This window comes from Canis lupus, chromosome 4, assembly GCF_048164855.1.
Source record: "Canis lupus baileyi chromosome 4, mCanLup2.hap1, whole genome shotgun sequence".
Taxonomy (NCBI): Eukaryota; Metazoa; Chordata; class Mammalia; order Carnivora; family Canidae; genus Canis; species Canis lupus.
The window spans coordinates 28,970,487-28,984,145 of NC_132841.1; the positions used below are offsets into that span (position 1 = coordinate 28,970,487).

The window sequence follows — 13,659 nt, forward strand, 5'->3', positions numbered from 1 at the left end:
GTTGACGCTACAGAGCGCTAAGGTCAGATGCCCACCAGAGTCATCTGAGCGTGCTCAACTCAGTCACCTGAGTGGGCTCAACTTCTACCCCTTTCCTCTGTCAGACACTGGGTACAAGTCATCTGAGAAGGCTGTGACCTTGGATGAGGCAGCTCTCTGAGGCCCAGGCAGCCCTGGGAGGGCTGACAGTGCCTGGGACAAAGAGTCCTTCCTTGCAGGGAGATGTAAGCGGTACACCTCCATGTGTGACCAATGTTATCAAGAGACTGGAAACAAAGCCCTGATTCTAAAGAAAGAGGGGTACAAACCAGATGCCCTAAAGCAACTAGAAGGCCATGAATAGTGTCAACTTTCCAGGGAAGGTCATGAAGTAGCAAGGACTGAGCAGGGTTCCCGGCAGGCTGGATGGAATTTGGGGGTGGGACTGGGCAGGAGCAAAGGGAACTAACATTTATCGCTCTCTCTATGTTGTTGCAGAGCAAGGAACAAGACAGAGGCTGGGCAGAAGGCTTCATCTCTTGGGGCACAGGTGAGTCTAGACCCTTCTCTCTGGCTGGATTGGGGGTGGTTCAGACTCTTCCCAGCTACGAGGGGTTGAGATTTATCATAAGGATTCAAATGGGATAAAGTATGTGAAATGCTCAGTTCTCAGTATATATCTTGGCGCTGGTGGTTATAGCTGTCATCACTCCATCAGTGGAATGGGCTGGGCAGGGCAGGGATTGACACCTGGGGGTGGATTCAGTGAGGATGCTGATTGGACCCCACCGCCCTAGACATTTGGGGGAAGATGCACCCTGCGTGTGGAGCAGAGATAGCCTGTGACCTTACTTCCAGTGGTAAGAAGGCCTTCGACTCCCTCTTCCCCTCACCCTTCCTTCCTATTGTCAAGCATTCACTCATTTATTATTCAACAAGAAATATGTGCCGGTAACTATTCTGAGCAAAGGCGACCAGCAGTGACAAAATAGACTTGCCTCCACAGGGCTTCTATTTGAATAGGGGAGAAAGACAGACAACAAAGCCCACAGGATGTGAGCTGGTGCTAAATGCCAGGAGGGGAAAGCAAGAGGAGAAGGGGACTAGGGAATATTGTGTGGGGGCCTGGTTTGCAGCTTCATCCAGCGTGACAGGGAAGGACAGCAGGAGAAGATATTCAAACAGCAACCGAGGCAGGACTCTGTAGATGTTTGGGGAAAAGCCATCTAGACAGATGGAAGGACTGGTGTGGCGGCCCTGGCTTGGGAAAGCTTCTGGCATGTCCATGTCCTGGGAACGGGATGGGGAGTGAGCCAGGCAAGTGGTGGTGGTGGTGGGGCTTTAGCTATAGGTCTCAGGGAGTTGGGAGTTGGGGGGAACTACTGGGGGGTCTGAGCGGAAGAATCACAGCATCTGACTTCTGTTCTAAAATGATCCTCTGTCTTAGGATGAAGGATGGACTGAGGGCCAGAAATGGGAGTGGGGAGATGAAGCAGGTGGGACCTCTGAAAGTGACCTTGTGACCCTGGAAGTGACCCTGGAAGTGGCGGTGGGAGCGTGGGAAAAGTAGTGGAGACAGGAAGACTCCAGGGCTCAGATCCCACAGGATCCACGTGGAGCCCACAGGCTGTGCGCTTTGAGAGAACCAGAGGAATCAGGGTGGTTCCAGCATCTTCTGAGGAGTTCCTTTGGACCTGTTAAATATGAAGTGTCGTTGAGGCACTCGATTGCACCCCAGAACCTGGAGTTTGAGGGAGAGGCCTTGATTGGTGAAAAAATGTCTGAGCCCTGGCAGCACGTATGGCACTCATGACATGAGAATGGAGCGGGTCCTCATGGGCTGTGCTCTTCAGAGTGGTGACCGCCGGCCACGTCTGGCTACTGAGCACCTAAAATGTGGCTGGTCCCAACGGAGATGTGCCACAGGGTCACATACAGACTAGATTTTGAAGACCTAGAACAAAAAATGCAAAATACACCACCGATAACTCCCATATTGCTTACATGGGGCCCTGACAATAGTTGGGGTCTATGGAATCAGATGAAATCTACTCTTTTAAGCAATTGCACCTGTTTCTTTTTACTTCTTTAATGTAGCTCCTGTACAATTTCAAATCGTGACTGTGGCTCCCATTCTGTTTCCACTGGACAGTGCTGACCCAGGCAGGGAAGGAGTCACGGCGTCGAGCCCTCGTGGCGTCGGACGTCTGGAGGCCACGGGAATAGGCAAGATCCAGTAGAAGAGTCGGAGAACCAGAAGCCAGACAGGAGCGGGAGGAGAAGCCGGAGCGAGCGGCCCCCCTGACCGAGTGGAGGGCATGTTTGATCAGGAGGCCGATGCTCTGCGTCTGATGACTGTGTAGGTTTTATGGACAGGACTCAAAAGTGAGCATCGGTTACCAGTGACCGTGACAACTGCCGTGGAGCCACGGTGGGGGCGAGAATGCCAGAATAGAATGGCTTCAAGGCAGAACGAGGGGAGAGCGGCCGGGGACAGGGCACGGAGACGCCTCTTTGTAGGAGTTTGGCTATACACGGAGAGTAGGATGATGGGGATGATGGCTGGAAGGAGACGTCAGGTAACAAGGTTTGATTTTTAGCAGAACGTGGATGGTAAGCGTCTGAGCAACACTTTCTACTGGACAAACGCTGTTCTAAGAACCTCGTATACATTAGCTCACTTCACCAACGTGAGGCGTTCCCGTGTCCTCTCATCGGCGTGCGGATGAGGACGCTGAGCCACACAGATGGTAAGTAATTGCCTGAGATCGCGTGGCAATCTAGTGGCACAGCCAGGATCGGAACCACTGAGGCCGACCTGTAACTGCCACGCTATGTGTATCTTTAGACTTGATGGGGATCCAAGGGGAGAGAGGAAGACACAGGCGAAGGGGTGTGGGGTGGGGGGAGGATGGCTGGGGTTTTCCTTAAGAAAGGCGAGATGGGATGGGGCGCAGGGCAGGCAAGTGGAGGGGTGGTCTGTGGCTGGAAGCACAGGCCCTTCACGTGCAGGATGCTGGAGGCTGGGGTGCAGATTCCCAAGGTCAGCAAGGCCCTTCCTAAGGGAGGGGGGGCGAGGGTGCTGGCAGTTTGTGGGGGGGGAGACGGTGCATGGGCCAACAGGGATTGCTGCTGGGTTGTACCAGGCCCGCTTAGATTCAGGGCACAAGCTCATGGTCTACGTTGCTTGGCTCCAGCCTCTCATCTCGTGTTTAAAGTAGGGGCTCCAAGCCGGTCCTGGGCCCCAGGGCTCGCCGGTGGTGGCCCTGGGTGGCGGGGGACCCCAGGCCTGCAGCCAGCTGAGGGTGCTCGCTGGGGAGGGGCCTTGGCATCTCAGCCTCGGGACAGAGTGAGGGCTGCGAGGCCTGGGCCGCTGCAGAGGGAGGCGGGCGGGAGCGAACATGGGCGAGCAAGGCCTCCCCGGGCTTTGAAGGGGCCGCCGTGGGCCTTTGAGTCGCTCCATCTGGGGTCAGGGCGCAGAGTGGCTGGGCCCCCACGCTCGCCAATAAACTGTGGGGGACGGCCTTCAATTACGGAAGCGTAGCCAACCAAATCAGCTTTCAGATAAATTATTTATGCCCAGGCCTGCGAGGGAGGGAGCCGGGCTGCAGAAACAACGTGTTCATTTTAATAAAACGCCTGCAAAGTTGCGGTGCACTGGGGGGTGGGGGGTGGGGGGTGGACGGTGGGTGGGGGGCAGAGGAGGAGAGATGATTAGATTAGGAGAGGTCTGCTGTAAATAACACACAAGGAGGGCATTTTGTTTCTTTTTAGACTGTCTTTTGTATCATGTTTTATACAACGGAAAAGAGCATAATACAACATCTATGAAATGTTAATGAGGGTTATTCGCTATTTACCTAGGTTGGGGGATTGGAAAAAGCCGGGCTGGACTGGGGGGAGGGGGTGGGGAAGATCCGACTCCGTGCAGATAAGACAGCAGGGAGCCCGCGAGGCTCTGGAGCGGGGCCCACTGGACACTGGGTGTCTGGATGGAGGGGGGAGCGAGCCCCAGGGCCCAGAGGCTGCAGGGCCCGGACGGGAGGTGCAGGTTCCAGGGGGAATGCCGGGGGTGGTGGTGGCTGGGGAACCCTTCCACCCTGAAACCCCGGGCGTGCAAGAGGAGCACACCAAGCCAGAGGTGCCGCCTCTGCCCCCCAGGGGTCATCCTCCCCCCGCCCCGCCACCGTCCTCAGCCCTGGGAAGAGCCACCAGGAGGGAGAAGAACGCAGCCTGATGCCCCGGGGAGGTGGCTCCTGTCTGGGTGGTGACCACGGGGACCGCATCTGGGATCCACCTGGCTCTCGGGTTCTGGCGGTGCAGGTGACTGAGGCCCTCCCTGTCACTCCGGCAGGGAACACCAGGGCACAGCTGTCCCTCCCTAGCTCAAGTGGCACTCTGGGGTGTCTGGGGGAGGGGCACTCTGCAGACCATCCCATGAGAGTGCTCAGAACCTGTTCCTGCCCCCGCAGCCCCACTGTGAGACAGTACCGAGAAAAATCGGCCACCTTAGCCCGGCTTCGATTTCAGGTTCCCAGGCCATGCCTACTTCTTTGGGCCACTTTTCCTTCCCTCTGTTTCCCATCGTGGTCCCCACTTTGTAGCCCCTGAGGCAGTCAGGCCATGCTTCTTGGAAGCTGGGCAGTGAAGGATGGGAAGGATCTCCATAGGGAGAGCAAGAAGGTGGTTGTCCTTCTAGAGAGTAGAGGGGACAACGTGGGTTGTCCACACACCCTTCTGGGCTGTGGGCTGATTTATGTCTTGTATCCCCCCGGCCTCAGGCGGCTGTACTGTGGAAGCCCAGGGTGCTTCCATGTATGTGAAGGGGAACCCCTCCAGTTGTGTGGTGCGCAACCTGGAAGGCTGTACACGGCAGCCTCGCCCGTGCAGGTTACGTGTTGGTGACATGTGCCTAAAACACAGCATATTTGGAATGAATAAATGAATATTGTGTGCGTGGGACTCATTGAGATCGGCTGCAGAAACGAGACCCTTTATTATCTCAGGTGGCTAAAAATCTGGGTCCCATAGGGACCGTCGGCTTCAGGCCTGGCAGGGAGCAGGGGCCCGCGGGAGGTGGACAGAAGGGCTTCACCCCATCTCTGGACTCCGCTTGCCTTTGTGATGGTTTCGTTTTCAGGCCCGCTCTCCCTGAGAGAGGACAGAGGGCCTCCGGCCGTCCCGGGCTTGCCTGCTCCTGGTTTCGGGACCCGGGGAAGTGATTCCAGCACAAGTCCTGGAGTGAGTCTCCTTGGGCCGCTGAGTCATCTGCCCACCTGTACACCAGTCCCAGAGGTGGGTGTGGGTGGCCTTGGAGGCCTGATGCTGGGACCAGCAGGGCCAGAGCTTGCTGCCCCGGAAGCACGTGGGAGCAAAGAGAAGGTGTTCCCCACGGAAGAGTGAGGTTCTCTCCGCAGAAGCAGAGAGAATGGATTTTGAGCAGGAAAAACAACAGATGTCCCCTTCTGCGGCAGAATGCTTTGGTCAAATAAAATCTTTGTGGGAAGCCAGACATGCAAACCAAATAAAAAATAGGGCTGCTCCAGGGATGCCAGCTTGTAGGAGGATATGTTCTGGGGACTCCTTACTCCCCGAACGTAGCCTGTGCATTTTTAATGCCACATTTTTGCAAACGCTGGTCCCTTATTCGGTGATCTGCGTCCTCCTCTTCCTCACCTGTCCCAGCACCATCGATTTAGTACTAATTCAAAGGCCACTTGCCCACATAGCTGCTCCTGCTCTCTTCCTCCTCGGAGGACTCATAGCACGGCATTTTCTGAAGGGTATTTCACAGACATTGTTCTTTTGAAATCATTTGAGAAAGCTGCACATTTGGAAAATACTGCACATAATCTTCCTCCTTCTCCTCCTCCTTTTGGAGAGCTGTGAAGCGCATTTACACTTTAAAGGCTCTGAAACGTCCTGCAGGTGCCTGTTTAGCTTTATTCAACTCCGGGTTCTCTCACCCAGGCAGTCCACAGAGCCTGCTTTTCTCTTCACCCAGCCCTGGAGGGTGGGATGCTGGAAGGCGCCACAGAGCAACACCGTGCACAGCAACTGACTGACAGGAGAGGACACGAACGGGCTTCGAGAAGCCTGGCTCTGCTCACCACTGTGGCTGTGCCCATCACTTAACCTCTCTGGCCTTGGCATCCCCATCTGTGAAGTGGGGCTACTGCTTCTCCCTTCACTGGGTGACATGAGAATGCATGTGCACGCGGTTTGCACGTGGAAGGGCTGCACATGCCCAAGCTTGGGTTGTTGGTCATGCGTGAGCTCTGTGCTCTGTCTTCTGGTAGGGGAGGGGGAGGGAGGGGACAGGGGTAAGGACCCACAGAAGACCGTCCGTCACAGAGGACGGTGAAGACTTGGACGACAGATCCTGAGGCGGGGGCTTGGCCAGGCACGGTCTCGGTTCCACGTGGACTGGAGGCGCCTGTCACGGATACCGCCTGGGGCCCGTGAGGTTGACGAGACGTGGGGGCCACTCTGGAAAGCATGTCGGGCCCCAGCTGTGGCCGCTGGCACCTTTCCCATTGTGTCTCAGTTTCTTCATCTGTGAAATGGGTGAGGACCCTTATCTGGGTGCCAGGGAGCTCATGGGATCCGATGGCAACGTGGCCTGTGCTGCTCAGATGAAGGCGGCTGGCATCTCCCTCGCACAGTGAGGGGACTTCGTCCGGTGGGAAGAGTATGGGTTTGCAGTTGGCAGGCCTGGTGTCCCTGCTTATCCAGCGAGCAGCTGTGCAGCTTTAGGTAGTTGACCCACCCTCTCTGAACTCCATTTGTCCTCGCTGTCCTGAGCAGATTGCGGGGCCTTCCTCCCAGAGGTGCCGGGTGAGTCGGATGAGAGCCTGCAGAGCCAGGGCCACGGGCCGGCGTGACTAGGAGCCGTCATTTGCCTTGTGTCCCCACCAGTGGGACTGCCCCGAGTAGGCTCTGCTGCGGGGTGGGCAGGGGCTCCCTGGGAAGACGTCATTGTCCCCTGGTTCCATCCAGGTCACATCCTCTGACCACACACTGGAGTACAGAGCCACCCCAGAACCAAGAGGTCCTCGAGGAGGGGCCAGGGCAGCCAACTCCTCAGCCATGTCCCTTACAAAACCTCACAGCGGCAGGCACACCGAGGCACCTCCTTGGTTCTCTGCAGGCCGCAGTGGGGTCCAGCTCCAAGGGATTGCAGAAGGGGGGCAGGGAGGCCGGGGCCTCAGTCTCCCCATCTGCAAACCTGAGGCATTGGACACGACGGCCCACTGCTTCCCCTTCCAGTTCTTATATCTGATGTGGCTCCTCTGGTTCCCAGAGAACCGGGGAGGAGCAGTTTGCTGGACCCTGGGCATTTAAGGCCTGCGATGTGGGGTACTGGGTGTAGTAAAGAGGCCAGACAGGATCCGTTGTCCCGGTGTCTACTGACCCGTGCCTGGAGCAGATTTGACTGCCCTGCAGTGTGAGAGCCCATCAGAAGGCATAGGGGAGTGCTGGGGGCGCAGAGGCCTGAAGCTGGCTGGCAGGGAAGCCTGGGAAGGGCGCAGGTGAGCTGGGTCCTGCAGGAGGGGACGGAGGGCCAGGTGCCAGAGGAAGATGCTCCAAGGCGGAGGGCCCGTGCAGAGGCACAGGGCCATGGCAGGGCCCAGTGTGTATCCTACCCCCCTGCTCGTAGGATCCTAGGGGCTCCTTCCAGGTCCTGCGTCTGTGGCTGAACCACCGTGAAGGAAAATTGGGGGTGGGGGGCGGAAAAGCCGCTCCCCACCTGTGCTGACGGAGTCGTGTGGTGGCTCGGATGGGGGCTCCGGGACCAGCATGTCCGAGGACGAGTCCCAGCCCTGCCACTTCCTAGCTGGGCCCTCATACCATCTCTCTGTGCCTTAGTTTCCCCCGCTGTCGATGGGGGTGGCTGTGGTGTCCAGTCTACAGGACTGAACGAGGTAGCACCTGTAGCACAATAGAGGCAGTTAGTAAGTGCTCAGTAAACACTACCTGCCCTTCCCTCCCTCCCCCCGCCCCCAGTGTAAAAATGAAGGGAAATGAAGGTCAGAGGGAGTATGGGAGCTGTCTCCAGTCATTCGGTATCTGGGACCAAAAGTGCAGCCCAGCCTGCCTCCCCTCTGTCCCCACCTCCTTCCTTTCTTTCCTTTCTCCTGCCCTGCTTCCTTCCTCTCCCCTTCATCCCCCCTGTCTCCAGCCCCCAATACTCACTTCCCCTGAACTGACTCCCCAAGGGCCAGGGCCTGGCTGCACCACCTGTGTTCCCACCAGACCAAGAGCGTCTCTGGAGGCCTGGCACTTCAACTAAACGGCTGGGCTCTGAGCCTCTGGGCCTGAGTTGAGCCCTCAGGGTGATCCTGGGCCCCCCTTCCCTCTGTCCCCACATCCCCCAAGCCTCCCCCACACTCGGAGCCACCCCGGCTGCTGCAGGAAGGACAGCAGAACCTGGGATCTGCCCTTAAGACAAGCAACTTCCAGGCCCGACCCCCACTCTGGTGTGTGTGCATGTGTGTGTGTGCGTGCGTCCGTGATGTCTGCATCGCTGCCCAGACCAATCTATCTCTTCATGCTGAAGTTTTCTAGAGCCAAATTGGAAAAAATTGGAAGTAGGCTGCATGCTATTCCCCTTGGGTTCCAAATGGGTCTCACAGTTAGGGGAACAAAATATGCTGTTTTAATTTATAATAATAACAATACTAATAATAACTCTTATTATTATTATCATTAACTGCACCAATAATGAGCAATGATCTCATACGCGGGCCGACCGAGTTGCAACGGGTGCACAGAGTGCTTTCCCAGCTGTGGTTTCATTCAAGCTCCTGCCTGCAATCCGAGGAGGCCAGAGGCCCCTGTGACCCCAGCTGGGGCAGGGAGGGGGCGGGCCCAGGACTCCCAGGTTCTGCTTTTCCCACGTCCTCGAGGAGGGATCACATTAGCAACACATTTTTTTTTTTTCAGCAGATATGGCCGGGCACCTGCTCGGGGGCAGGCTCTGAGCGTGGCCCGTGGAGAAGAGGGGACCTGCGGGATCACTGGGCTCGGTCAGTTGGTGGACATAGGCCCCTTAGCCATGTAATCTTAGCCTCTGGGCAATAGGGGCCAGTCAGCCCCTCTGGGAGGCCCTCAGCTCAAAAGTTGAAGTCAGTTTGGAGAAGGTCTCAAATGCCATGTTGATGGGTTTGGATTTCCTTGAAGATACCCAATTTCTCTCCACTAGACATTGAAGTGTGTGTGTGTATGCATATGTAGTGTAAGGACAGAGCTCGATGGGTTCTCTCAAACTGAACACACTTGTGTAACCAGCCATCAAGTGAAGAAATCCCCTGCCTGGGTGACCACTGTCTTGACTTCCAACAGCACTTAGTGCTACTTCTTTTTGTATCTTTGGGAGTGGAATCATACACACTGTGTCATCTTTTGTGCCTGCCTTCTTTCATTCAATGTCAGGCCACTGGACTATGACCTTCGAAGGGGAGCAGTTCGCTCTCGTGAACCTGAAACCCTCATGCGGCTCTAGGCTTGTGCATTGCATCTAGCAGGTGCTCAGTCATGACCGCTGAGAAAAGTCATTTGGCAAGAATGGAGAGAGTGTGTCCTCCCTGGCAGGCACGCCCCGAGTTGGGGGATTTGATAATCTTGTGGCAGAGAAGGCCAGGGTTCACATGGGCCTCACCCATTAGTTGGGGCCGTCAACCAGACACCAGTCAACGGTGAAATAGCCATGATGATTTGGTGACTGGGGAGCCTTTTGAAGACAGCAAACCAGGTTGATACACTGGGGGCCACGTCAGCTTGGGGAGTCAAGGAAGGTCACTCTGAGATGCAAAGGCTGGCTTTAGAATTCAGTGACTCCTGGAGCCAGATGTTCAAACACCCCAAGGGAGAATGTGCCCAGGGGAGAGTGTGCCCAGCAGAAAGGACAGCAAGTGCAGGGGGAATTAAACTTCTCTCTTCGTGCGTAGAGCCACCATGCCAAGGCTGATGCACCTGGAGCAAGCCTTTGGGTGAAGATGCCGGGCTCTGCGCACCCTTTTCAGCTCTCTGCATGGTCTGCTGTGTGGACTGTGCTGGTCTTGAAGATGCTGGAGCTTCAGGGGTTATGAGGAATGTCCACTCCTGGGCCTATCCTGGATCCTGGGCTCTGCAGCCCGAGAGCCCGAGGAACCCATTAGACTTAGCCTCTCTCTGCCACTCCAGGCTCAGCTGCCAAATCCAGACAACAGAGCCCCTTACATGGGATTTTGGGCAGAAATCTCAATTTACACTTCATGTGGCTGTTATGGTCAGATTGGAGATCCACAGATACGAGGGGAACACCCCTTGGAATTCAATGAGCACCCCAGATACCTCGTGTGAGGGTCATTAGCTACTTCATTTGCATACTCAGATCAGGGTGGAGACTACAAAAGGGCCACCAGGGCCCTGAAAGACGCTTGGACATCCTTTAGTCCTAAGAGCAGGGTCACACAGTGAGTTGGTGACCAGGCCGGAACTAGAATCCTTAATGTGATCACACAGTATATGACGACACAGTTACCCAGTTGCTCAGTCCGAAAATCCTAGGAGCTCTCTGTGACTCTGCTTTCTCTCTTTCATCGTGTCATACCCAGCACAATGTAAGGCTGACGGTTCTTCTCCCTAAATGTACGTGCCATCGGGCTTCTTCTCCCCATTGCCCTGATACCCTCTCAACTGGCTCGTTTCAGGAGCCTCCTCACTGGTGTCCCTGGCCCCGGGTGCCCCCCACCGGAGGCTCTCCTACATCAGGCCACAGTGGTTTTTGGAACATGAAGATGAGATTATGTTGTTCCTTGTTAAAACCCTCCAGTGGCTTTTCTTTGAACTTGGGAGGAAGTCCGGATTCCTTATCATGAAGCCCACCTCCATATCCAACCCCCAATTTCCCACCACATGCCAGCCGCACTGCTGTGTCTGTTCTGAGACACTCAGCTCATCCCCTCTTAGGCTTTTATGCATGTTTTTCCCCTCGCCTTCGCTCACACTCCTCCCAGATCTTGCATGGATGGTTCCTTTTAGTCATGTAGGACAGGACTGGTAAGCTTAGTGGGGGCTGGCTCTGTGTGTGTGCGTGGGTGTGTACTGGGTAAGGGTTGGAGGAGAGTATCCACGGAGGGGAATAGATGATGTGGAGGACACTTAATGCAAAGGAAGTGATGTGAGAGGAGGAGGGGCTTTGGGAATGGAGGGAGCTAGTTCAAATCCACAGTCTGACACTAACCAGCTGTGTGTTCTAGACCAGATGGTTTATCCATCTGGGCCTTAGTTCCTTTTTCTAGAAAAATAAAAATTCCAACCCATCTATCCTTTAGGGCCATTGCAAAGGTGAGTAATCACCCAGGTAGAGGATCTGGTTCAGTGCCTGGCGTAGAGTCAGTATTAAATAAATGGTTACATTTTGATTTCAAATATAAATTAATTGCAAAACAGAGACAATATATGGAATTTAAGAAATGAAACAGAGGAACATAGGGAAAGGGAGGGAAAAATAAAATAAGTTGAAATCAGAGAGGGAGCCAAACCATAAGAGACTCTGAACTCTAGGAAACAAACTTAGGGTCGCTAGAGGGGAGGCGATTGGGGGGATGGGGTAACTGGGGGATGGGCATACAGAGGGCACTTGATATGATAAGCAACTGATGAATAGCTGACCTCTACCTCTGAAACTAATAATATATGTTAATTAACTGAATTTAAGTAAAATAAAATTAAAAAAATAAAAGAGACAATAGCTGGGACTTGGGAGGACTCGTGTTCATGCCACTCACTGGCTGTATGACCCTATGTAGCCACCTTCCCCCCTCTGATTTCAGGCAGCAACATTCCACAATTTGGGGAAACCATCTTGTTTTCTTCCACAGAACCCTTCTTTTAAAGATTTTATTTATTAATTTTTTTTTTGAGAGAGAGAGAGTGTGTGCATGGTGGCGGGAGGGGCAGACAGAGAGGGAGAGAGAGAATCCCAAGCAGGCTCTCCACTGAGTGTGGCTCAATCTCACAACCCTGAGATCATGACCTGAACTGAAATTAAGTCAGGTGCTTAACTGACTGAGCCACCCAGGCTCCCCTCCCGTTGAACCATTCTGACGAGTGAGGCCAGGACAGCTCTAAATACTATCAGGGAGCCCACAGAAGGTTGAGAGTGGGGTCTCAGACCCGGGTTGGGGGACCTGACACTCTTTGGAGGTGACCAGATGCATATAAAAAAGAGCTATTACTTGGGAGCCACCCACTATGAATCATGCAGGATACCAGGAATTTTATATATGTAAACTCAAATCCTTGTGTCAGTCTTCCCAATTAGATGTGCTCACACTTATTTTACCAGTGAGGAAATGCCAAGAGTTTGTTTATTTACCAGAGGCCATTCAGATAGTAATTGGAAGGGTTGCCATACGACTGACTATGAGGTTTAATTAAAGTCCACTTTCTTTTCAGGGGCCACCGTACGGAAATGCCCCCTGAAGCCGTGCTTTCCAGTATAGTAGCTACTAGCCAGATGTGGCTAGTCACATTTATATTAACTAAAATGAAATAAAATTGAAAATTTAGTTCCTTGGTCTCCTTAGCCACATTTCAAGTGCTCGGCAGCCACAGGTAGCTAGTGGCTACCATACTGGAAGTTGCATATACTGAGTAATTCTACCAACACAGAAAGTTCTTTTGGATGGTGGTGCCCCAAACAGCAGCAAGCCACATCGATGGGAGGCCATACCCTTGTCTGGGAAGTTAAATGACACTGGTGTTTGGACATACTGGGCACCAATTAGGGTGCTCAGGGACAAGCAACACTCACCAAGGGGTAGGAAAACAAGGTTGCCTTTGGAGGTGCAGCAATGACTGCCTTTCCATCCTACCTCCTTCTCTGGTCTGCAGTGCTTTTTGGAGCACTGGACTAGCACCTATTAAACCCCTTGCTCCTTTGAGTGTGGTTCACCAACCAATGACATCGACACACCTGGAAGCTTACTGCCCCAGACCTGCTGAATGAAGATCTGCATTTTAGTGAGAGACCCAGGTGATTCCAGTGCATGCTACATTCGAGAAGCCCCAGGCTATACCACACTCTGCAACTTTTACTATTGTATTCAATGTCGACCCTTCCAGAAGAGTCTTCTAAGCCCTACAAAATCCATGTGTTAGATCCATCCAGTCTGTCATGAGGCTCTTGTATGGAAGCATCTTCTTTAGAGATGCAGCATGGATCAGTTTTTATTTCTTTTAGGTTGTACATGTCTAAGGTCAAAACTAGCAGGACCTTTAGAGATAATCTAGCCCCAACTGCTCATCTTGTAGATGGAGAAACTGAAGCCCAGGGGAGGAAAGCAGCTTATCAAAAATCATACACAGCGTCAGAGCTTAAACCAACATGAGATGGCAGGGCATTTCAGCTAAATATGGTCTCGCCAATAAGAAGAGCACAAAGCTCTAGTGGGAGGACCTTTGCCAAACGTGATGAGTGCTTATTATTGTCTCAACCCTGTCCGTGGGTATTGTTTATTGGGCACTCACTGTGTTCTAGCTGCTTTTAAAAGCATTTGACCATGTTATTTCATTGGGTTCTCACAGCAATTCTATGATGTAGGCACTGTTATACCTTCTTTTCAAAGATGAAGATGCTGTGGCACAGCAAAGTTGAGGAGCGCACCCAACGTCACACAGGCAGTGCACAGA

At 53.8% G+C, this 13,659-nt stretch overlaps 1 long non-coding RNA gene across 1 annotated transcript in view; it reads left to right on the top strand.

Annotated features, from left to right (window-relative positions):
* The window catches only part of LOC140632080 (uncharacterized), a 265,581-nt gene that overhangs the window by 188,875 nt on the left and 63,047 nt on the right, over positions 1–13,659 (top strand). The window contains exons 7-8 of the long non-coding RNA XR_012029600.1: positions 478–529; positions 2,132–2,729. This is a non-coding gene — a long non-coding RNA (uncharacterized lncRNA). The remainder of the gene's footprint in view (positions 1–477; positions 530–2,131; positions 2,730–13,659) is intronic.